We start from the raw sequence: 26,560 nt of genomic DNA, 5'->3' as shown, positions 1-26,560 counted from the left end.
ATAGCGCCCCTCCATGAACTCCCGGATAGAGATCCCACCCATTTAGTTGCAAAACATATAAGTTAATTAGACCTAACTAATAGTGACTCTGAAATAATTATATTGTTTGATAACTCGAGGGGAGAAAATGTTTTTTTTTTTTTCTTTTTTTTTTTTCCCTTCTGCCTTTCTTTTTTTTTTTCCCCCTATTTATTTATATATATATATATATATATATATATATATATATATATATATATATATATATATATATATATATATTTTTTTTTCCCCTTTTCCCTTTTTTTTAAATAACATTTTATGCAAAGAACTCAGAGAAATCGAGAGATGGCCGTGAATCATTAACACATTGACTGAGTCCTAAGATTTCTTATTGATTCCCATCTGCAATAGTAATTCATCCGCTGCCTGTACTGTTCTAATGTTAGTCATTTTATTATTATACATTATTTTCATACCAGCAGGGAATGTTAATTGAGCTGAGGCACCCGCTGCTCTGAACGCTTCCAGGCGCCTCCCAAACTCCCATTGCTTCTCCAGGGTAATTCTTGAAAGATCAGACCTTATTAGGAAAGTAACCCCCTTTGCAACCAGCGATTTTTGCTTTAGTGCAAGATTAAGAATTCGTTCTTTCAGAACATATGTGTGAAAATTTACAAGAATTTTACGGGGTTTGAATCTCTGGGGATTTTGTCTAAAGGGATCCCTGTGGATTCTTTGAATGTCCAGTGCTATTTCTTCCATAGAGAGGTCGAAATTCAGGGACTCTTTTAACAAGCCTGTTATATATTGTTTTAAGTCTGAGCCCTCTGAACCTTCGGGCACATTCAAGATTCGTAGGTTCCCCCTCCTCGCGTTGTTTTCCAAGGTCTCCATCCTATCACTGAGCGCTTGCTCCTCTCTGGAGAGCTTCTGAATGTCTACTTTAGCCTGGTCCAAGTACATTGAGAGTGTTCCTGTAGTCTCCTCCAGTACTCCCGTTCTTATAGTAAGTCCCTCAATTTTATTTTCTAGGGATTCACAGTAGCTTCTTATTTCTGCTTGATGCGCAGCTAAGTTTGCTGAAGACTCTGCAAAGCCCTTCCTTATTTCTAACGTGAGGGCTGAAAACATACCTAGTATAGCAGCTGGCGTTATGTCATCATTGGCTGCAAACTTGGTTTGATCAGTGAGGGAGTCTAGAGAGTAGTTCATTTGATTGGGAAGATCTCCCCCAATTGCTCCGGCTCCGGCTTCATTAGAGCTGCCGAGAGGTACCTCAATATCAGACAAATCTTCTGAGTCTTGTAATATGGGGCCTGATATCACCTCCACCAGGGCTAACGAAGATTGTGAGCCTGATCCTCCTTCGTTATCTCCGTCTCTTACTCCATCTTGTAGGCATAAACCTCTAGCTCCATGTTCTATACCCCCTTCTTCTGTTCTTTGATCCATAACCTTTATTGCGTCTATAAGGTCAGAATCCTGTGCCAGAGACATCTTATCCATTTGGGGAGAAGTTACCACTTCAGAGCCAGCTGACATAGCGTGATCCCCTGGTAGATGTAGTATTTGGGGAATGACTTTGAAGTAGGATCGTAGGGAAGGGGTAATCTTAGCTTTTTTCTCAGATCTGTTGTTTTCCTGCGTCTTAGTTTTTGTCTTATTTTTGGACTTCAAACCATATTTGGTGCCTCTTCCTTTGACCTCTGTGTTTAGGTAAGAGGAGGACTTTTTATTTTCAACTGCGGGAGTATAGTCACCCAACCCACTAGATACAGCTGATATCTCAACCTTATCATCTAACAAAGCAATTTTCTTCTTCCGCCCTCTTTTGTTGGTACCTTTAGTCTTACTGAGAGGGGCCTGTATTTTTGGGATAGTATCAGAAGTGACTGATACTTTTATTGGCACCCCTTGTCCTGCCAAGGTTGTAATATAGGGGTCAGAAGAAATTAAACTCCCCTTGTCTGCCCCCTCTACAGCTTCCAGGTCCGGAGATACTGCAGGTACAGGAATATGAAATGGCTGTACTTGCAGCTGTTTAGATGCAAGTTCTGGGGGTTTATGCAGGATTTTATCCGAAGTCACTGCGTGGTGTGGCTGCCCCAGACTTCTAAGCAGCCTCCCTCTCCTCAGCTCCAGCGCTGCTAACTGTATACGGAGTGGTGGAAGTTGTAATTGCTCAGGATGTTTAAATACACCAGTTAATTCAAGTAACTGTGGCTGCAGAAACCTCCCAGAGAGATCCCAGTACTGTATGAGGGGCCACTGTTCCCCCCAAAAAAAGGCTTACCGCCTTAGAGACTTCCTTGAGATTAATACCCAGGTTACTTATCTCACGCTGTAAATGCTTCCAAAGCTCTTGCTCCTGCCACTGTAAAATCGCTGGTGTTTCCAAAGCAATGCTGTTTTCAGGACAGAGTTCAATGCTGCCAAACAGCCAATGGCAGCCCGCGCTCACCCCGCCCTCAGCTTCAGCTCTGCACTTGAGCAGAGAGCGGACTGACGGGGACTTGGAAACAGCCTCAGACTCAAAGAACCGGGAGAAGATCCCCCGTGACAAAAAGCCTCCGGTTCGATTCGGTGAGGGAAAAGAAAAAAAAACAGCCGTTTATGCCAGGTCTCAGCTATCGGAAAGTGTGCAGACGCTATTCTGCATTTCTTTGGTTAAGCGAGGATCTCCACCGGGAGCTCGTTACGGAGCACTACGGCCGCTTAACCAGCGGCCGCCATGTTTTCCCACAATTAAAGTATCCATTATCAAAAAAAAACAAAAAGCAAAAAAAGAAAGCCTCCGTAGTAATAGCGGGATCTCAAACCACCGAATCAGGATGATCCTACGGTAATGGAGACTATGTTTTCACATTTACTCTCCTTTCCTGAGCCAACTATTATAGCAGGTGATTTTAATATCGTCCAGCTTTGGACAAATCCCCTAATAGTCCCCTAATAGTCGATCCTTAGCTTTGTCCAAGTCTAGGTCAGTCCTGCAATCTGCAATGAGAACCTACGGTTATGTAGACATTTGGAGGGAAAGGTCTGGGGATCAGCAGGGAGTGTCTTTCCGAAACTATAAATATAAACACCAATCAAGGATCGACTTTATCTTGATTAGCCAACGGCTGGTTGAACAGGTGAAATCCATTGAATATTTACCTCTTCATCTTTCAGACCACTCTGCTGTACTGATGGACCTAACCTATGTAATGGAGAGATTGCCCTCCAGATGGTCCTTTGATCGTTCTCTTCTCTCTTCATCTGAAGACATATTATATCTGAAAAGAGAAGCACACTTTTTCTTTTCAATCAATAATGATTCAGCAGCAACAAGAATTGTCTGGGACTCGTTCAAAGCATTTTTAAGGGGTCTTATAACAACGAAAGTATCTCATAAAAGGAAGCAATATAAAGAACAAATCCTGTCTATAGAGGGAAGGATAATAAATCTCCAAGGTGTAATTGATAGTAATTCCGGGGTAGATGAATCCGTTATAAACAATTATAGGAAAGAAATGGCGACTTTGAAGGCCAATCTGGGATCAGTACTGAATCTTAGACTACAGCAGAGATGGGAAGCAAGTAAATTAGCCCATTTCGAGTATAGTTAAGGCGCTGGAAAAATGCTTGCATGGAAGTCTAAATCCGATCGGGTCAGGAACAATATTTCAAAAATCAAGGTAGGCAATGATTCCTTAACATCAGATACTGAAATTAGGAGGGCCTTTAAGGCTTTTTTTGAGTCTATCTATAAAGAGGATATTGTAACCCGATCTGAGGAGGTCGATGATTGGCTAAGCCATATTAACCTACCTAGACTTACACAGGCTCAGTCTCAAGCATTGGATGACTCTATCACGGAAGGTGAAGTTAGGGCCGCTATAAAAAAAAGCAAGAAGGGGAAGGCAGCGGGGCCTGACGGCTTACCAGCAGAGATCTACAGATTGTTAGAAGATGAGATTGTCCCGTTCCTTACTGAGATGTTTAATAAGATCCTCCTTGAAGGCCAGACTCCCCCTTCATCATGGGATAAAGCATCCATCACACTTATATTAAAACCTGGGAAGCCTAGAGACGCCTGCGAATCTTATAGGCCCATATCAATCCTGAATGTGGATTATAACATTTTTACCACTATATTAGCCTCTAGATTAGCCTTGGTAGCCCCCGCAGTTCTACATGCAGATCAAAAAGGATTTGTCAAAGGCAGACAGCTCTATGAATTGACATACGAACTTATAGGGGCTATGGATATAGCAGTGACACATAGTTTACCCTTGACCGCCCTCACTCTGGATGCGACCAAGGCCTTCGACAGGGTTAATTGGGTATACCTGTCGAGGGCCCTGGCTAAATTTGGAGTGGGGAGGAGATTTCGTCATACTGTAAGTCTATTGTATACCAATCCATCGGCTAGCCTATTGATTAATGGTGAATTGTCAGACCCCTTTAATATAACACGAGGGACGCGGCAGGGATGTCCGCTTTCCCCGCTTCTGTTCGACTTTTACATTGAACCTCTCGCACAGCAACTGAGAAGAGAGAATGCGATTGTCCCTTTTCATCATAGTGGCTGGGAAAAGAAGGTAGCATTATATGCTGATGACCTACTTGTTCTTACATCAGATGTAACAACTGCACTCCCGGTTATATTTGAAATTGCCAAGGGGTTCGGGAAATTATCAGGCTACTAGATCAACACATCAAAAACAGAGATGTTGGTCTGGAATGACAACCCAAGCTCCTTGGAAATACAGGAGAGCGAGTCGCTACGATATTTGGGCCTGAATATCACAAAAGATATCAATAGCCTCGCCACAGTAAATATTACAGCAATCATCAAACAATGTAGAAAATTATTGCAAGCATGGTCGCACCTGCAATTATCCTTGATAGGTAGGGCTAATCTCGTGAAAATGGTCATTTTGCCTAAAATTTCTTTTCTTTTTAATACTATTCCCCTTTACTTTAACCATACTCAAATAACCAAAATACAATCAGAAATCACCTCTTTCATCTGGAATAAAAAACTACCTAGAATAGCTTGGAAAAAGCTTAGACGGCGTTGGAAGAAGGGAGGAATAGCCGCACCAGATTTAAAATTATACTTGTGGGCTTTTCAGCTATCTCACATACGAATGCTTCTAAATAAACCTGCTGATTATGGGATAGGATTCCAAGCACTGTTAAAGTGCGTGAAAAATAGGGCAGCAAGAGGGTCCAGAAGGAGTTAATGATGGTAGGAAGTTAGAGAGACAGTAGCTGTTAGGTTTCAGTGTGGTGCTCTGATAGGATTTCGCCTCTCTCCACACCCTTTGATTTAGTTCTTCTTTTTCTCAGCTCCAGCCCCCCACCCCCCGTTCTCTTTTCTAGTGCTCTTCTTGTTCACTATGCTCCATTCTTGTGCCACCTCCTTGCTGTTTTCCTCTTGCTCTCTCTCTGTTTTGCAGTCTCTCTTTGTATCTCTGTTACCTTCCTCCCTGTAATCTCTACTGATTTACAAGTACTCGCACTACATTCAAGTATAAAATACAGCTTTAGCATAGGCTTTGAGAACAATCGAGGGAAGGGACGTCAAGTAATGCTTAATGTTTGTTTAATGTCAGGTTGACTAGAAATGTAAAAATGTAGTTGTGCATTTATCTGAACAATCGAATCTAAAAACACAAATCATTCTCATCCCTGGCTGCAGCAGGATGACGTTTAAACCTTCAAAAGCAGGTCTCTCTAAGGAGGAAACAAAACATAAAGGTGAATATTATAGGCTGCAATTCTCTGGCACAGTTACTTAAATACTGGCTTTATTCTCTTCCCAAACCTACTTTGTTATGTTATGTTAAACAAATTTGTAAGGCGCAACTAACACCATTAGGTTTCTTGGCGCCATAATGAAGAGAGCAGATGAGGGAGCAACAGAGAACATTTATTTGTAGGATTCAGTAAAAAGAAGACTTTTGAGGGAAGATCTGAATTTGGGATACGGAGTAGACAATCTGAGAGACAGAGGGAGGGAATTCCAAAAGGTGGGGGCCAGGAAGGAGAACTTGAGCCCACCGTGTTTCTTCCTTTTGTATCTAGGAGTGGATAACAAGGCCAGTTGGGAAGAACGGAGAGTGCGAGGAGGGACGTAGGGTTGAAGGAGGGAAGAAATAAAGAGGGGGCCCTGACCGGCAAGGGATTTGAAGATAATGCAGCCCAACTTAAACTTGCAGCGGGCAGCTACCGGAAGCCAATGGAGGCTTTTTAGAAAGGGGCGGATGTGTTGATCTCTCGGGAGGGAGTGAATCAGACGGGCAGCCTGATTCTGAATCAGCTGGAGCCGCCTAAGTTGGTAGGCTGGAATGCCAACATAGAGCGCGTTGGCGTAGTCAATCCTCGATATTACTAGCGCAAGCAGGGCCAGGGTAAGGGCCTCAGAAGTGAGTAGCCGGGAGATTTTCCTAATTCCTAATACTTTATGCCCGATTGTCACCTAGCCACTTCTAGTGGATTTTGGTGAAGCTTGCAGAGTGTAAGAAAAGGATGGCCTTCACAGTGTGCACAATAAAACTAAAGAAAAGCAGGCACACGAAAATATGCGTCAGCTCCAGAAGTTTTAAAAAGACAAAAATCGGATTAAGGGCAAGGGTTTTGGAAGTGATGTTAAACTACTGGTGAGGGGGTTCATACAACGTTCCTGGATTGAATGCTCAAGTTTCCTCTATCCATTGCATGCTGCTCCCCGCTCACTCCCAATTATTCAAAAGAGATGTCCTGTCGTGCAAACTGATGCACCCCAGCTGGGCCTGCCTTCAGCATGGGCGAGCTGATATTCTGATTGGCGCATGGGGCTGTCTGTGTGGATTAAGGTCATGCTAACAGCGGCACTTCCGTCGTCTTGCTCCAGCCTTGTCAGTGTCACTAAGAGCTCGTTTCTGTCTCATTTGGCAGTAAGTGTTTTTAATCCTACACTATCATACTGTGGACAATGTTTTTAACACTGCGTTAAACCCTTGCCCTCCCTCACCGTCTCACCCCTGCTGACACACATTAAGAAAACCATCCTCAACATAGGGACGCTAATGATCTAAGCGATTGGTGCTCTGGGTGCGCTAAGGGTGGTCTGGGGATTTTTGTATTCAAGGTGCAGTCCCTGCTCAGCCAAGGAGTGACCTGTGACCGCCAAAGGGACCCCCTGCTACCTTTAATGTTTTTTTAGCATCAGCACTAAATTTCCATCTGCACAGGGTGCTATCTTAAAGGCCGCTCTGAGCCCCCAAGCAGAAGCCCCTATCCTGCCCCCAACCCCCAGTTCGTTAACCCTCGGGCTAACTAGGCAGCAATTAATCATGGAATGGCGCAACGTCACGCCCTTTCCCTCCATCCAGAAACAGTTTTTATTTAAGTTTGTACATTTAATCAAAAATCGAAGCACTGCACTGTAAAGACGACAACAACCCCGCCTCCCCCACCCACATGACGGCGCAGGATACGATCCCCTGCTGCTGCCTTTAAATGAATTTCTAGAACACAAAGGAACCGCCTTTCGATTCCCATCAAGCTGCACAGCCATTATTACCAAACTAATCCAATGAATTAAATACATATACCACTTATTCCACAATTTTATCCATTATATTTATCCTTTGTACTCCTTTGTTTCCTTCAATTCATTTTACTCATTTCCATCGCATTTCATGATTCTCCAAAAAAGCACAACTGAGGCCTTATTTGGAACATGCCTCATACCACATCAGATGATCTTCCTGAACGATACAGTGCAGCAAACTTCCTGTCTTGGGTTAGCCAAGATTAAGAATTTGAACTTTCCCCGGTTTCCCTCACTTTCACATTTTGAGGGATGGCAAAATTACACACCACACAGTGAGCATACATTAGATCCCATTCTACACAATGGATCGCACAATTTATCTGGCCCCAATTGGAAGGGATGGTTGGTTTGGCTTATCAACACAAATAGGTGTCAGTCGCAATTCAGGGGTACCACCGAAGGGTTTAGTATCCATAGGCATGACAAGATTTATGTACAAACAGAACACTCAGGGGTGTTGACATCTTACAGTGTTGGGAAGTTATACCTAGAGTGGCTAAAAACCTCAACAGTATTCCAGATGAAACAACACTTGTCCTTTATCTAAAATGACATGGATCTTAGGGATCTTTTGTTAGGACCCCAGAAGCCATGTCAAAAGCGCTTCCTATATGCTATTTACAGAGAGGTTTGGAAAATGTGCCAGCAGGAGGCTGCTGAGAGATTGCGTGAGATAACAGGGTTAACCTTGGCTTTGGCAGTGGTCGACAATGGCATGACCACACTATCATCTAGAATTTATTCACTGGGTAACATTGTATCTTATGCAATTGATATAATTGAACAGGATTTGTCTATTTTACAACATCGACAATCGCAATTGCGATCCATTCTATTATTGAGCTGGACGCTACAATCATTGCATTCTGGCCACATGCCCTGGCGCTACATCAACAGCATGACTTTGTTTTCTGCATACAATCTAATGGATAGACAGATGTCAATGGCACAAAGAGACGCAACATGTACAATGCTGCAAATTGAAAAATTGGACTGATTACCTTTCACTGTGCCTGAGTCACCTTCCACAGAATGATTAATCCATGGCTATATTACACTGTCAGTCACAACATTCCAATTTCAATATTGACTGCAAAATAATCAAGAAGGCAGATAGGAAGCATTGGGGGAGGAATATATAGAAGGTACTGGGAATTACCTTACAGATTCAGATGCAGGAATGGGGACACTGAAGCTTTTCTCAGCTGTTCAGACTGTGAAACTGCTTTAAGTGGGTCTCTAGTTTGCAAGGATATTTTGCTGCACAAAGCCTGTAATACTTTGGTTGCTATATTATCCAGTCACTTAAAGGATTCTCCAGCTGTGGTAATTCATTCGGTGTACGAGTTGCTTTCAAATGGGAGCTATTTAATGCTGAATGTTCAAGGTTGTTGTTGGATGGTACCAGGCATTGCATATCTAGTTACAGTAAATTTCAGCACTACTTGTTGTATGCAAGTATTGTTTTCAACGACCCACACCGTTAGGGAGGCAACGCTATGGTCTTCATTGAATGTTTCCTTTATACCGTTTGATTCTCTGAGCGGACTGAAAGCCATGCTTTTGCAGTAGGTTGTGGGCCTAACCTCAGCCTGAGAGACTTTTGATCTCCAGGTTGCAAGGTCTTCATCTGTGATACAGGCGCTAGTCTGTGTGAACCTCCTGCTCCATTTCAGGGAAAAGGTTCATCATATCTTTAAAATGTCTGCTATGAGGGGGATTATGCACCTATTAAAAACAAGTTATCCCAGCATTTGTACACTTCATATTGGGAATCTTTTTTGGAGGTCTTCCGCTGGTCCTACTACTTGTAGTGGGTATCGTGGTTTTAATTTTCCAGCTGTGCAATGGACAGCCCAGTTCCTCAAGAGATGGAAAAAGCACTCCTGGTTCGACATTGATGTAAACCTTATGGTACTCCATCTGGGCACACCTCACCATCGGGAGGTAAACGAGCATTGGTTCCTGTCATTTCGACCAGTCTAGGTTGACTGTATCTTGCCTGTTCTCTGCTGCCTATTCTGCGGATACGAAACCATGTTGGACATATGTCTGACTCTTCCATCGGCTGTGCCACTGGACATAGACGTTTTGCTGGACCGCTTAAAGGCCCATATGTTACAGTATCCTCAGCTTATTGCCATGTTGATGACAGCATTCTTTAAGTCCCCGTGGGATGCTTCAGCTCCTATCAGAAATGACACCGGCTCTACAACAGATTCATAGGTATCGAGTTTTCCTTCGGCAGCTGCTGTGGGAACTGAAGTCGATCAACTTTGCTTGGTTGACCTGATACAAGAGGTGTTACAGGGACCGTTGTATACAAATAGAAGCAACAGTGATGTTGCGTCTCCCACACAGGACATATACATTTTTGCCTCTCCGTGTGACAGGAACAATTTGATCCTTTTTTCAAAACAAGCAAAGTTGGAATGCGAAAGATTGTTTTGTTTTATTTTTCCTTTCTGCTCTCACTGAACACCACGCCTTTCGATGTACTCAGTTGGTCTAACACAGTATATAGACATTTTAGTGGATTTATGGAGTGTTTTTAATTTTATAGCATACTTTTTACATATACCATGTTTTTTATGTTTTTAGACACTGGTTTTGTAAAAAGGTTCTTATGCTTTTTATCAGGCATATGTTAGCATTAGTTGACCTAACTGACCTTCGAGTTGGTGTTATGTACCCCAATCTGCCTCAATCTAGACCGAAGTATTCAGACGACCTTTTAACTACATTTGTCCTACCTTGATCTGCATACTGGTTCTAGCACGGACCTTTTACCCAGTTATGTGCCGATTAATGTTTTTCAACCCAATGAGAGAACTCAGTTGTGTGCACAGTGAGATATTTCATAAAGTGCTTTGCCCTCAAACTATCAACAGTTTTAAGATTGACACTCTAATATGTTCACCTATACAGTGGATATGACCAACAAATGAGATAACAAATTAAAGACATTTATGAAGTGATGAAGCAAGCCTGCTTGGAACTTTCTTTCTTCTGATGAATGGCGGAATATTGATGCTTTAAATTAAAATTGCAAATTTGATTCTCCTTGGTTAATAGTTTCTGCTGATTAATGTTGATCTGTTTCCTTGAACCTAGCCTCATTATTATGCATGATGATTCTTAGAAAAGTTTCACCACATGAACATACTTTGTGTAAAAGTTATGGTCATCTTCATTCTAGGGGGAAAGAATTACTTTGCATATTCGCAAACATTGTTCTAGGCTAATTTTCATACTCATACTCACAACATATCGATTATGTAAGGCACCCAAGGCTATCTTTATGGTGTAAAAGAGCTATGCCAACATGCAGCAGTCTGACATCCCTTGGGGTGTGCAACTCGAGGCCAAGGCAGGATCCTTCGTTCTCTCCCATCAGGTAATGGGGTTGGCTCTTTCCTAGGGGATTCTTGGCTTTAGATCCACATACATGCTAGGTACACTTAGGTACACTTAGCTAGGGTTTGCATCGTAAGAGTACGCTTGATTACCATCATGTATCTGTATGCTTGCATATATTCACTTTTAACACAATGGTAGCATTCTACTTTTTATTTACTCTATTGGTGCTTGTAATCTCATGCATCTGTTTCTGTCTAATGATTTTTGCAGCAAACATGTTTTTTACTAGAATGATGCTAGTTCAATAAATGCTTATTAAAAACGTCCCTAACATTTATTCTGTGTTTCTCTCTGAGACTAAGTGAGCACGATTGACTGAGCGAAAAGCACTGCACTGTTTCCACGACCCCTGAAGGATCAAGGGTTTTAATGTTCGATAGTTTCCATAAACTTTCGCTCCTTGGTAAGGTTAGGGGTCCTAAAGTCTAACATGTTAACATACCCTTTAGAGGTGTCTGGAATCAGTCTGGACACCAATCCCTTAATTTATGTTGTCTAATCGTGCAGAAGCTATCTATTGTTCGGAACTACGAGACAAAATCTTACATAGAAATAATACTTTCCTCTTTGAAAAGGTTTTATTTTCGCCAAATAGGTAAGAGCTGATAATTTTGTTTGTTTAAAAAAAAAACCCAGATAGAGATAATAATCCATCCTAATGATGCCATGAGAATTTCGCATTTTAAAGCAGGTCCACCAATTAGGGGACCCTTGATCTATTTTTATCTTTAATGGTTCCTGGTGGGAACCTTTGAAACTTACAAATTCAACGCAATGAATTTCTGAAAGGAAATACAGAGCATGGGTCGGATCATAATAATTGCGGTAAGGCTATTAATGCATCCCTTGATCATCCACCAGCAGGGCAAATAATAGACTGTGCTAATACTTGTGTCCTTGCATTCCAAAATAACATTATTTTTGCCACAGAATGCGTTCACCCATAAGACCTTATTAAAGGAAATTATTATTCTAGTGCTTATGAGGCAGTGCTGTGCCAATTCTCATTGCTAATTACAAAAATAAGCCTTCATTATATTTTGAAAGAAATGTACTCTTTTTGGGCGACTCATACAAAAGCGTTGTAAAATATTCTGGTTTCCTGGGCGATGTCCAGAGCAGCATTACTGTCACATATTATAAACTGCGAATGGCAGTGGTGTTTTTGTTGCAATGCCTTACCTGAAAAAATACCCATTGCAGTTGAAAAGGTTAATTTTCCGGTAGTGTTTGATTGGCTGTTTTTCGAAGTCCATATTTAACTGGCAGTCTTAAAGTGCGTTAGCGCTTTTTTCAGAAATAACCTCAATTTCTTCTGTTAGATATATTATTATGGGCATCATTTTTTTGAAAGCAAAACACCTTATATATTGTTTAAGTTGCTAATGTGAAATCGTACGTTTTCTTCCTGTTTTTATGCTTATATATGCATATAAATAGCATGGATTGTTGGATTTTAAGCCTGGTATATTACAAATCATGATATGTTTTTCGAGTGCAAGATTATTGTGGGTAAGACATTGGTGACATTTCAGTGGCTGCCTCGCCCTGTTGAAACCTGCAACAGAAAAAAAGAGAGAGGGGGGAGACAGAGAGAGTTTTCTGCCTGGGGTTTGAAAATAAAGTTGGCGGGAAGATCAGAAAAGCAGCATTTTACTTTGTTACCCCCTTAGAAAGCTTTGCATTCCACTGAAGAAACTACTGCTGAAAGTGAAAGAAGATTGTTGAACTCTTGCAAATGAAAAACGTCCTAGTCATTCAATGTTTCCACACTCCTGCTAATAAAATGTGGGCTTGGGGCTCTTGCACGGGACATGATCAGGAAAAAAGTTTGATCATGGGGAAAACCACATTGACAGTATATTGACTTCACATATTCACATATGTGGCTTGTTCCTGTCAGACTTGTGAGGTGCTGTTTGCATTTGTAGATGTGTGGGAACGCTGGGTGGTGGATGTTTTGCTCTTCCCTGATGTTTATGTCACAGATATATGAATTAATCCTTTTTTAACTAATGTTTGAACTGTGCAGATAATTACGGTTGAGTAAAAGTGCTGGCATCCTCACACTACTCCTCATGGTGTCCAGTATTTAGAAATGTCTGAGGTTGGTAGGTTTCTCTAGGTGCTGGAAAGTGCCCCAGTTTGGATTTTTTCATAGACTAAAGAAAAGCCAAAGATAGCCTGGCTCCATGTCAAGAAAGAGATAAATAGCAACTTCCTTTCTATTCTTCTTTACACAGAGAGGCATTCATAGACACGCTGTCTGAAACAGATTTATTCAGTAGGATTTGAAGCAGTTGGACTAGAAACAATCCCTTTTCACCCCCTTCCAATACCCACCTACTATTGGTGGGGTGGAAGGAAGGATCAAAGGAGCTGGGCCTAGCACACATTCTCGCTCTCTCTTCCCACCAACTGTAACACGTGTCTTAAGGTGGTAGGTATGAGCAGAGGGCAATACTTGCTGCCCACATCCCTTACATCCCACCTGCCAGCTTCATCATGGATCGACATGGGAAGGGTTAGCAAATCCCTCCCTGTTCCTTCTGACGTGTGTGTGAGACGTCAGTTTGGAAGTGACATGCATATTTTCGGGGAGGTCCAAAAGTGAGCTCATGGCTGCGTTGTTCTGGATTTGATGGTTGCAAGAAAGGATTGGGCACCAGCAGACTCCTTCCCCAAGCCTCAGGTCAAAAAAGAGTTAGCCAGCTATCTGTTGGGAAAGTTGTATTAACCCGTTCGATGCTGATGAGGGAACCGCTCCGTCATCAGCTGCGGTTGGGCTGTGCTGATGACGGAGCGGTTCCGTCATGGCCTGGCCGCCACGCCTGCGCTGATTTCGCGCCTGCGCGGCGCGTTCTATTGAGCGGGGCGGGCCATGACGGAACCGCTCCGTCACGAGCACAGCCCAACCGCGGCTGTTGACGGAGCGGTTCTGTCACCAGCATGCGGCCGCCGCGTGGCCGCCCCGCCCTCTTAGCGCTGCGGCGGAATAGCCGCCGCAGCGAACGAGTTAAAAAATGGACATCATAGATGTGGAGACCCTTTCCGTTATTGATGTAAATAGGCAACATGAAGGCATGCCGTGGAGACACTTTCATGACATGTATATGTCAACAGGGCCGTGAAAGGGTTAATGTTTGAAAACACCTCTGAAAATCACTTTAAATGTACACAGTTATGTTTATGTATTAAAGCTGAATAAAAGGGGAAAATAAAATAAAATAAAATAAAAATTCACAGATAACTTTGTTGATGTTTAATGAAGATGTATGTATGTATGAAATTTGGCAGGCAGTTAGGATCATAGGGCCAGATGTCTGACCATTTATAGCAGTAGCAAACAGAAAATTGGACCGTTTACGACTGCTAAAAAGGGTTGTAGCAAGTACAAACCCTATTTTGCAAGTCTGTAACCTATTACTGTCTTGCAAAATAGGGTTTGCAAGTGGCTATTAAGAGGCGTGCCAAGGGTGTCCCTTCCTAATAGCAAGGCGCAGGCGGATGTATGATTGTTTTGCATAAATGCAGTTTACCACCTATTTCAAGTAGGTGGTAAGCCAGTTGCAAATGGGAAGGGGTACCCCGGGGACCTCTTCCCTTTGTGAATGTATGCAAAAATATTTTATAAGAACATTTTCATTATTTTCTTTTAAAAGCATTCTGAAAACAGGCTGCACTTGAAAAAAAAGTTGCTTTATTTAAAATGCAATCACAGACATGGTGGTCTGCTGTCCCCAGCAGACAACCTTCCCTATGATGTTAGCCCTTTCCCAATGGCTCACAAATTGCATGCTGCCCTCATGAATATTGATGCGTCAGGTTACTTGCAACCCGACTAGGACATTAGTACTTTCCCTTTTTGCGAGTTGAAAATTGCGAGTCTCAAAAAAATCACAATGTGCGCCCCCTGAAACGGAATGGTCGTACATCTGGCCCTCAATCCCTGTGAAGGGATCTCAAGTATCATAAAACTTCAACACTTGGGTGCAAAGTTAAAGTGAGGATCAAAAAAGCCTGGCACAATTTGACAAATTGGATGAATAATGAAATAGCAGATGTGGGCTTTGCTTGAAAAAGCACCTTAAGCTGGAAGTTGACAACGAAAGATGTTGGTTGTCATCATTGCACAGGGTCAAAGTTTAAAGGCAGCAGAGGTATGCAACACAGTGGGTTTGGTGCAGAGTCTCCTTCTGCAGATGATTAAAGGGCATGCACAACAGGAGGCTAGCAGTAACATGGTACAGATATATTATCAATCACCACCACATCTAGTACACACACTCCACCCGTACATACTTCTTCAAGAAGGTAAAGGTAGTTATAGTTTATATATTGCATTCAATTTTACACCCAAATTCACTGCCGAAACCAGAGTTAAAATGATGTTATGGTTCATTTGCAAAACCTAAAATCCCCTGATATTAACCAAATACTGTATGCAAAACAAACCTCGACTCACAACCCTGCATGTACTACTCATGACAGCACACATGACATCACTGAAGATATCTCACATGGCATCATTGATTATAGCACTTCTGGTAATACAAATGACACTAGTTATAAAATCTCTGCTGACATCACATATTAATTCACCAGTAACATACCTGCTGTTGCAGCCATAACTGGTGAATTTCAGTTTTTTTTCAAAGTTTTGAAATGAAATTTCAATATCAATGAAAAACGTGCTATTACTTAAAAAAGGTGTGACTTGTATGCCACCTTCCATCTACATTGCATTACATGAAATATTATATGGATATGTAGCAGCAATTCTTACAGTCACATCAGAAGGAAGCTAAGATGTGTGTTTCTTTAGGCCACAACACCTTATATTGTTTTTGAAATTATCTCTTTCTCAGTTGTACTTCAAAATACAAATAACTTTCCATATATAAAGCTCATGCATGTGCATATATGAGGGTATATATTGGGTGCAAATTGAAGGCAAACATCCTGACTGTGCCTGGGGCAGGATGCAAAAAAACAGTTTATTTCTGCCCCCTCTGCCAGAGTCAGAGAGGGGGGATTGCCTTCAATTTGCCCCTGTACGGGGCAGAAAGCCCGCTACACAACAGAGAATTCTAAATGGTGCCAAAACAAAAAAGGAGGGTGCTTCCTACCCTGACATCGAACTATACCCTCATCCCATTGGGGGCAATAGTGCCTTTCTGCCCCTTGGGGTAGTTAGGAGGTTTGCCTCAATTAGGAAGAATGCCCCACATTTGCCTCCTGTGTGGTAGAAACTTCACCTGAGACCAGGATTTGTGCCTTTGGACTGAAAGACAGTGATGCAGGCATGGCACTCTGTCCATAGCCAAAGCCCACCCCTAAAAGGGACAAACTAGTACTTTTGCCTCACCAGGGGCAGACAGCAGGTTTGCCGGAAATATCCCCCTGTTGTGGGAGAAAGCTCACTGAATGGCAGGAACATATGTATATATTTTATAAAATAATGGAGTGGGTAAGGTCCATCCTAATACCAGGCCCACCCTGACTTCTAAAGTCTCAACAATCTTTCTACTCGTCTCTGGCTTAAAAAGAATCCCAGTCCAATGGCAAGCGAGAGGACGTTTGATTCTTTTGTTTTTTTACACATGGGCCAAGAGAGTGTGGCTAAGTCCAGATATAATCCCTCTGACAAAGGTCAATGGCTGCCATTTTTTGGGCTTTGGTAGGCTGCTGCCTGAGAAAACCTACCAAACCAAGACATTTCTGAAAGCTAGACATCCAGGGGATTGCAGGCGGTGTGCTTTGGGTGGATACCACAACACTGCCTAACCCACAATGCGAATCAAACCTCAATTTTGATTAAAAACTCACATTTCTGAGAGAAAAACGTCTGGAATCTATGTGAACCACAAATGTCCTACCACCCTAAGTTCCCACATGTCTCCTGATAGGAACGGCCCCCCACCTGTGTGGGTGTGCCAGGAGACCATGACACAAATTCCCTAAAAGAGAGGTCTTTACACTTTTTTGCTCGGAGCTGCCTCAAGCAAAATGTCTTAAAGTTGGGCCCCCCAACACTATATGACAAAGATTTGGGGAGTGGGAGGGTGAGGCATGATCACAGGGGGTGTAAATCATGAGATAATTTCAGGGATGCTTTTCTGTAGCTCATAATTCACACTGATTGCGCAACTTAGAAAAAAGCAACAGAATTAAACAAGAACAGAATTGACCAAAAATACTACTCCCCATAATTTCATTGCTGTGGGTGCCAATGCTCTCCACCTGCTGTCAAATGTTGCTGTAGCTATAAAAAGCAAACCATCTCCTCTTTCATTCCTTCCCCACCATGTCTGACCATCACTTCAATCTCTAAAACAAGTCATGTCTCTTTCTGACAGATAAAGAATACTTCATTAAGACAGGGGAGACCTGTTAGTAGAGTCATACAAAGTAAGAGTAAAGGTAGAGTAGTGAGAAAAAGTTCAGAGGTGGAGGAATCATTAGATCTAATGGAACAAGAGTCAAAACGTAAACCTCCAAATAATAAGAGAGTGAGAGCAAGCAATACAAGAATGGGAAACACAGAGAACCCAGCAATGAATTGAATAATAAATGATAATGGCAGTAAGAAACAAAATAATACGGGGATGCAATTTAATGAGAAAGCCTATGAGGATAAAACTAAAATACAACATCCACAAAGGGGATTAAAAACAAATAGTATGAAGTCTAAAGGAAACCAATGGCTATACTTTGAGCAAGTAAAAATGGGAAGAGGAGGGAAAAAAGCGAAGAAGTGCTCGTACCTAAACAGAGAGCTTCTTCTTAATGCTTTCGCCCATTGCCCTAACTTGAAAGGAATCTGCACAAAAGATCTCCGACAGGTGGGTTTTCAAACAAACCTTGATGGAAAAGAGCTTACTAAGGTACTAGTTTATTCTGAGCTGGTAAAAATAGCCATTGAATGAGCTGGTAGTGAGTTATTAAAAGCAGGAATTCGGTTAGTACCTAATAAAGAAGTAGGGACTGAAGAAAGTGTCCAGCAAGGAAAAGAGTTCTTAAAGTACCATGCAGGACTTGGTAAAAGGCAAATAAGATTTATAGAAAGAGGCTTAGGGCAAGGCCCGGGAAACTTTAATATTATAATAAATAATTCTGTTTCGGAAGACTCTTGGAAGAATTGGAGTCTTAATACTAGCCTCCCAGGTCCTTCACAGCGGTACCTAGAGGAATCCAATAGGTTTGGGCTCCTTAGTGATGTGAAATAGGTAAAGGGGCAGCCACACGGTTTAAAAATGGTCTCCTGGAATATAAATGGGCTAGGTAACCAAATAAAACGTGAACGGCTAAAAGATCTAGCAAAAAATAATGCGATCATCTGTATCCAGGAGACCTGGCTATGTGGCGAGCCCCCTGTAGTGGATGGCTTCTGTCAAGCCTATCGACCGGCAGTAAAATCTAGATCCAGACGCCCGGCAGGGGGTTTATTGACTTTACTATCTACAAACTTGGAGTATCGAGTCAAAATGGGGCACTTTAAAAATGATTTAGATTTATTGTGTGAAAAGTACGTTTCAGATTTGCTTTTGTTAGTCGGAGATTTTAACAATAAACTTAATCCTATGCGGCAGGATCTCGTGTATCAGGATTTTTTAGAATCTTATGATATAATTCAAGCAAAGTTTCCAGAAAGTCTGTGTACAATGAATGACTTAAGCTTGGGGAATTACCTAGCGAATAAATGTCTCTTTTGTTTGAACGGTAGGTACCCAAAAGATCGTCCGGCAAAAAAAACCTTTAAACAAGGTACACAAAATTGCCCCATAGATTATGTCTTTATCCCAGCATGGAACTTTGATATAATAAAGGGCTTTATGGTTAACCATATAGAAGAAAGTGACCAAAATATTCTAGAAGTGGAACTGGCATTTTCCCATCACTTCATTGCTGAAAAAGTAATTATACCACAGATGGACTATCCCAGACGCATCACAACACGGTTAACCGAAGAAAATATAGAGAAATTAACCAGGCTCCAACATAAAATCGTTCTAGGATGCACAGTTGGTCTAGATCTGGCCTGGTACATTGAAAAATTAAACCAAGTGGTACAAAGTATCAAGGTCGAACTTAGAACAGACGTAAAGAACACCAAGAGTATACAAACCACCCAAGTTAGGAAGGGAAACTGGTATAATATAGCCTGTTTAAAGAAGAAAAGAGAACTAAGGCGAGAACAGCGCAGTCTGCGTAATAAATTTGATAAATCTAGAGCTGAACATCTTGTAAAATTAAAGAAAGAGTATACCATGCTTCTTGAACAAGAAGAGCCCATAAGGATAATTGCTGGAAGAAATGGCTGGAGGCAATAGAATCCAAGAATATACGTTTATTCTGGAATCTAGTTCGCTCAGCAACAGAAGCCTCACCTTGGTCAATGATTTGCGTGGTAGAAGAGGGTGCCTGGGTGGATTATTTGAAAGAGCTATACCCGCTGGGGGGTGAATCTGAAGAGGAAGTACAAAGGGACTGGAGTGGCCTAGTAGATGACCTAAAACCAGACTTCTCAGAAAGAAATGTACTTGATACAATCAAAACTTTAAATTTAACAAGAGCCTCCGGCCCAGATAACCTGCCTGCCCTGATAATCAAGACACGGACATCTTGGTGGGCTAAATTCTTCTCCCAAATGTTCTTAGTGATCCTAGAATCAGGGATAGTTCCAAGTAGCTGGAAGGGTGCGATAATTCGACCGATCCATAAAAAAGGGGACGTCAACGCACCAAGGAACTATAGATTAATCAACCTACTAGATATAGGAGAAAAAATATTTGCGAAAATTATATTAGGTAGGTTAAAGACTTGGGCAGAGGAGAGAGCAATTATTCCAGTGGAACAGGGCGGCTTCAAGGAAGGCCATTCTACAATAGACCACTGCTTTGCCCTATGGGCGTTGGCCCGGAAGTCAATAGAACAAAATGGGAAGTTGCATTGTTGTTTTGTTGACTTTTGGGCCGCGTTTGACTCTGTGGACCGGAGCAAACTCTGGGAGGATTTGATAGGATACGGAATTCTGGATGGCTTGTTGATGATCTTGAAAGATCTCCATAGAGGGAACTGGGCCCAGGTTATTAGAGATTCGCATGGGTCACTAACCCAGAAGATATTGATAGGGAATGGCCTTAGACAGGGGTGCGTTCTGGCACCCCTGTTATTTTCAATCTTTCTGGCAGATCTCCCTGCGACACTTGAAGTAGAAAGAAGTGCAAGCCCTAGAATGAGCGGGAACAAAGTGCCTTGCCTATTATACGCAGATGACTTAGTGATCCTAGATCAAACAGAAATAGGACTTCAAAGGAAACTAAATGCTTTTAAAGGTTATTGTGATAGGAAAATTTTGACTGTAAATATGGAAAAAACCAAGGTCTTATGTTTTGGAAAGAGCAAGAAGAATTTTAATTGGTTTTTGGGTAATAACAAATTAGAGGCAGTTAAGGAGTATAGATATCTAGGCCTCTGGTTTTATAGTGCGCTAAATTGGTGCACCCATTTGGAGGCGTAAAGAGCCAAAGCTTTCTCATCCACATGTGGGTTGAAAAAGTTTAATAAAGAATATGGCGACATGACTCATAAACCAATGATAAAGGCATTTGGTGCAATGATCCCCCCCCAAGTATTGTATGGCGCAGAGGTGTTATACCTGAGCGGTAAACATGAGTGGGACCAGGAAGAGGGAAAAATCTTAAAAATGTTATTGTCCTTACCAAACTGTACTATGGTTCAAGCAATAAGAATGGAGCGTGGGCTAACTTCATGGACCGTACAATCTCAAATGGCCCTGGTAAGATTCTGGAAGCGCCAAGACCCAGGAGTGACACTAAAGGTCTCACAGTGGTGTAGGGATGAGATCCAAATAAGTAATCTTGCCTGGGCAAAAGATGTGACTAAAACCCTCCAGAAAGTAACTGGGTGCCTTAATGTGAAATTCTCTCAGGGCGCCTTGATAGCCGAGTTTACTAAGAAAACCCTTAGGGAACAAGGCCAGTCGCTCACCAGGGCGCAGGACCAAGATTATATGTCAGAGAAAAAATCGGTCCAGTGGTTAAAAAAGTCATGGGTTAATGATGGCTGGTTCCCGTATTTGGACATTCTGCCCAATCGAGTGCTGAGATATGAAATTCTTAGGACTCGGGTTGGGGTTAACCTATGGAAGATAGATGGAAAATTAAAATCTGCACTGATCGGCCCAGAAGGTAATTGTAACTGTGGGCGTGGACTAAGACATGATATGCCACATATTTTACTTGATTGCTTATTTGTACAGGATGTAAGGAAACTGTTTTTACGTCCGATATTTTTATCACATAAGATAACTTCACGTGCCCAGGCGATATGTTTACTTACCGATATGCCCACGTTAGAAATTGCAATTGGATTGGGTACATTTTTGAAGAGTTTAAAAGAATATGGAAGGGTGATTTTGAAAGAGGGGCTCTGATTTTAAATTGTTTTAAAGTTTTATAAAATGAAAATATTCTTCTTATCCATTTAGTGATTTTGAGATTTCTGTAAAATAGGGCGTATTGTATGTAGTGTTTCAGAGGGCGTCACCCTCTTTTAATTTAATTTTAACAAGTATTGAATTTTACCTATTTAAGATGTAGTAGAATTGTGTCTGTCTGTACTTTTTGAGCCTAATTGCGTGTGTTCTGTACTGTTTAAAAGACCACGGTCTAAATAAACAAGTTTCTCTCTCTCTCTCTCTCAGAGTTACTACATGCTGCCCCCTTTTTACATCAAGGGTCCCATCTGCCCAAATGCTATCAAGGGAAATGAGCACCTAATGCTCACATTTTATAGTAATACATTCATAATTCTGATGCAGTGGGCCCCTGGACAAAAGTGTCACTGCACTTATTTTACTAAAGATAGCTACTTCCTTATTGTCACCTCTGACAATAGTTAACAAAATGGGCTCCCATCTCACACTATCCCTCTCACCCCATCTCTCGTGATCCCTCTACCTCTTGTCTCGCTGATGCCAAATTCAAGGTGTCTCCTCTACTTTTCCCCCTCCCTTGGCCCATTGCTCCAAGGCTCAAAAAATGACTGGCACAGGAAGTATGCCCTGGGCTACTAATGCAGCTTCTGCACCAATGATTCCTATAGCTCTGCAAAGCAGGCTCTCTACTCTGCCTACTCAGCGGAGCCATTACTTCTAGGTCAGATGCTCAAAACAGGCTTGCTGCCTCTTTGTTTAACAAATAACAACAGCAAAAAGCACAATTAGCCACTTTCCCCATCTCCACTGTTGCTTGATCCCTGCTCTGTGGTCAAGCCATAACTGGGATTTAGTGCCCCCTCACCGAGGGTGTGGTGTCTCCTGCGCTGTGAAACAGGTAGTAGAGAACTAAAGAAGAAACATGCCTCCTCACCAAGATGTCAGCTACCTGAAAGAACCCTAAATGTGTGCAATGATTAATCACCAAATATAAGGCTGCTTTGGGGCTAGAGTAGGTTTTAATTAATGGAGTCACTCGATTAAAAAGAGTGCTCCCTTTTTGAGGACAAGTAAAAATATTTTCACTAGATATATAGTCTGAATGCTTATCACTAAACTGTATATTTTTAGAGAACTTGTTTTATCTTAAACAGTATTTTGCAGCAGCCTCTATTACACAGCATAATACAATTTTAAAATATCTACATCCACAGTGCTTTTTGTCATAAACTGGGACCTCGCAGCACTATAAACAAGTGACTATTCCTCACTGCACCAATCAGGGTTTAATACTGTGACTCTCTGGTCGAACATGAAGACATATGCAGTGATCACATTAGCCAAATGAGGTTTCATAAAGTAAAAGAGTATGTTTCTCTTTGATTGGTTTAACTTGCATTTATTTTTCATTTTGCGGTGTGGGTGTGTTTTTATATGCAGTTAACTGAAGGGGAAAATAAAACCACAAAATGCAGATTTTTTGTTGCAGCCATGTCTTTGACTTCATCTTCACACCCACTGGCCCTTCCTCATGCAAGTCAGTAGTACCATCATCACTCATTTTTATGTACTTTTACTGCTGCATGTAAACAAACACAGCCCCATTTTTGCTCCACTGGGATGATATTTACAGCCCCCAGATGGGCACGCCCCACAGTTTGTAGACCTCTGCCCTAAATCAATCCACCGATAGATGTGAAAAATCAGGGTGGTAGGAAATGTGTGGCTCCCCTCAGATTCCAGAACTTTCCATCACAGAAATGTGAGGAAAATTTGTGTTTTTTTATCGAAGTTTAAAGTTTGCAAGGGCTTCTGGGTAAAACTACCTGGTAAGAGCCACAGAAGTCAACCCACCCTGGATGCCTCCAGGTGTCTAGTTTTTAAAAATATGCAAGTTTGCTAGGTTTTGAACTTTGCTGCATTCATGCTTTTCAAATATATGCCAGTGTGTAGGAAAGTAGACATTTTTAAAAATACCCTCTAAAATATAGGCTAGTATGGGGATCCACAAATTCAGAGATGTACAAAGAACCACTGCATCTAAACTCCATTTCTTGTGCCCATTTCAGAAATTCATAGGTTTACTTGATACCTATTTTTTCTCTCTAAGTATTTCACTATATGAATTGGTTTATACTCCCCCACAATGAAAAATCATTGTATTCTTGAGATCAGTTGTTGCGTTAGGTATCTTGGGTTCTTAGAGAACCTGGAAACACTATATATGCCTGCAACCAGAAAGGTCTAGCGTACATAATGCTATATAGTTTTGTAAAGAGGCCATTGCAACAAAATGTTACAGATGAAAATTTTATCACAAATGCGTGCTTTTTCCTAGTCATTTATTTCAACTATTAGCTTCTTTGGGAAAACCTTGTGGGATCCACACATATGACCGCTTGCTGAATTTGAAATACTGTCTACTCTATAGTTTTTCTTGATTGCTCATTTGTTTCACTTGTTTCCACCACAGACTGGAAGTAGTCTGAAATAGAAAAAATGGGCTACCTTTTGGAAAAATGCCATAATTGTGGTAATAAATGTGGTTCTTTTAATCAGCTTTGCAAGTTTCTGAAAGCTTGGAAGATGATGACTTAAATAGAGAAAACTGTTCATTGATGTAATTTTTTTGAAAAAACAGCCACTGGTTGGCCATCATGACCATGATAGAACATCACACGACTCCAATGTTATTAAATTAATGAGCCGGTGAAATTTGGAATGTTTTTGAGGTATGACTTTTCACCAGCTTCACCGGGATTAGGGCAAAGAATGCAACTTGAATTGATAACCAATAGGTAAACTGGTATCCTGGTTCAAATAACATCTTTGAGACAGCGCTATATCTGTAGATTTAATGACCATGCTCTTTCCATTGCTGATGCCATAGAGCCCTAATGATGAAGAATAAACTCTTGGCTATTCTCTGCCAAGAAATCTCAACCTCTGAAAGTTTAAGTCTCTGTTTTTGAAAGGATCCTTCATAACAGTAAAGGGAGAAAATAAATAAACACCCCAAGAGGAAATGTGTCCCTTTACTTCCACTCATTGTCGTAATTTGACGGTGATCGGGTTAGCGTTAAGCTTTGCTACACGAATTTCCCCTTAACTTGACTATGGTGTTTGGAAGCCATTTTGAACACACTGGCGGCCATTGCATATGAATGCGTCGCCTCGTGGTCAGCATACCCTTTGTCCTTTCTCTGTACCACTGACCACTCGAATTTGCCCAGCAACAGGCTATTTTTAGTAATGGTCAAGCTCGCACATGCGCAGTTAAACCCTCTGTACTAGTGGACAGTCATCGCTTAGGAATGTTCTTTAAACTGACCAGTGGTGTTGTATTCCCTCCCATGAGTTGGCTGTGTTCCAAAAATGACCTTATATGTACCTAAACTGAGTAAATGTGTTCCGCCTACTCTTTTTATTACTGTAAAACTGTATAAAAGAGGCCTCGCACCGATGTTCGGTGTGATACTTCTTGCATTGCCGAAGGGTGTTGTAGGAATGTACCACCACCCCATGGGGTCTTAATAAACTTGTCTTTTGCATTTTCCAGTTTCCGTGCCAACGTCTGTTTTATGGTGTAGCGGGTTTTGCGGAATATGTAGAACTGAAGAACCCAATACCACAAATTGGCGACCACGAAGGGACTCATCGGCGACTCGGATGCCCGAAGGAGAGGTCGTGACGAAGGATTGGAAACTCGCCATGGATGCGTAAGCTGCCACTGAGTGACCCGAGTCTTGGCACCCACAGTGTTTTCTTCCTTTCCTTCTGATCTGACCTTCCAGGTGGCGCCGGTCCTCGACTGAGATCCTGCTCGTTCGAATTGTCGTACAGTGCCGGTTTGGCTGATTCGATTAAAGAACTTGGCAGTTGGAACCTGGATATTTGAGAATTTGGTAAGCTTGTGATTGGTAAGATTGTCTACGGACGCTTACTGTGGCTCTTTGAATATGTTTTGAGTTAGCTAACATTTGGTTCTATGATTTGAATTATATGTGCAGTGCACTTCACATAGGCGGGCATGTAGAGATATTTCTCTAACTTTGTCTTTGTTTGAACGGCACACCTTGTGTGAAGTATATTAAGTGCCATTTTTGTGATATCGCGTTTTTCGTGATATTTTGACATGCCTGTTTTAAGCACACTCCGAGGGATGTGCTGTTTTGGAAAAGGTACCAATTATCGACTAAATGAATCTCAGCCGGCTCTCCCAGAGGGGACCCCTAATCGCGAAATGTACGTTAAATTTGGCATTCCCCTATTCTATATAGTACATTGTGGCACCGATATACAAAAGCTGATCCTGAATTGCAATGGCCACTACATGGGTCGTTTGATTTACGAAAGGTTCAGTATGTGGAGCAATGTTTGTTTCAGCGCAGGTCTAGACAAGATATGTTTGATTGGAGAAAGCGGTGCGTGAACGAATGAAGCGTGAATTAGCCTTGGCGGACAAAGAGCAGCGGAAGGCTGCTCGGGATAAGGCTTTACAGCTGGAGGAGAAAGAGTTGCAGGAAAAGAAAGAGAGGGAGGCACGGGAACGTAATTTGCAAACCAATGGTCAATTCCCTATTGAACGTCCTCTTTATCCTGTCCTTACTAATGAAGTTGATGATTTTTCATTATTAGATCGTTGCCCGCCTCCGTATGTTCTACCTACGGCCCCAGATGAGGATTCGGACGGAGACGGTCGAGGGGGTAGTCGTGTGAGGTTAAGTGCCAGTGAGACTGGGGAACTGCACAGTTTTGCCCGTAAACTCAATTTGAACAAAATAACTATGTCAGAGATCAATAACCAAATGAGTAGGTGGTCCGAACGAGAACGGTTGTATTTTTTGGATCAGTTTGGAGATGAAGTTGTAGAACGATTCAGGAAAAATTCGAATGAGCTAGAGCCTAAGGATGTATCAGTTAGTCATGAGAACATGCGTAAAGGTCTTTTTGTTATTGCAGATGCGGATGGGTTTTTCCAACGGTTGGTCCAGCTACGGGATGGGGCGTCAAGATTACGGGAAGCGAGGAAAGCATCAGAAGCGTCTGTGCCGGGATCGACGGAGATATCCAAAGAGTGTTCTATCTTTGGAGCAGATAAGAGTTCT

Source organism: Lissotriton vulgaris, chromosome 3_1 (assembly GCF_964263255.1).
Source record: "Lissotriton vulgaris chromosome 3_1, aLisVul1.2, whole genome shotgun sequence".
Taxonomy (NCBI): Eukaryota; Metazoa; Chordata; class Amphibia; order Caudata; family Salamandridae; genus Lissotriton; species Lissotriton vulgaris.
Note: the sequence above shows the minus strand (reverse complement) of the source record.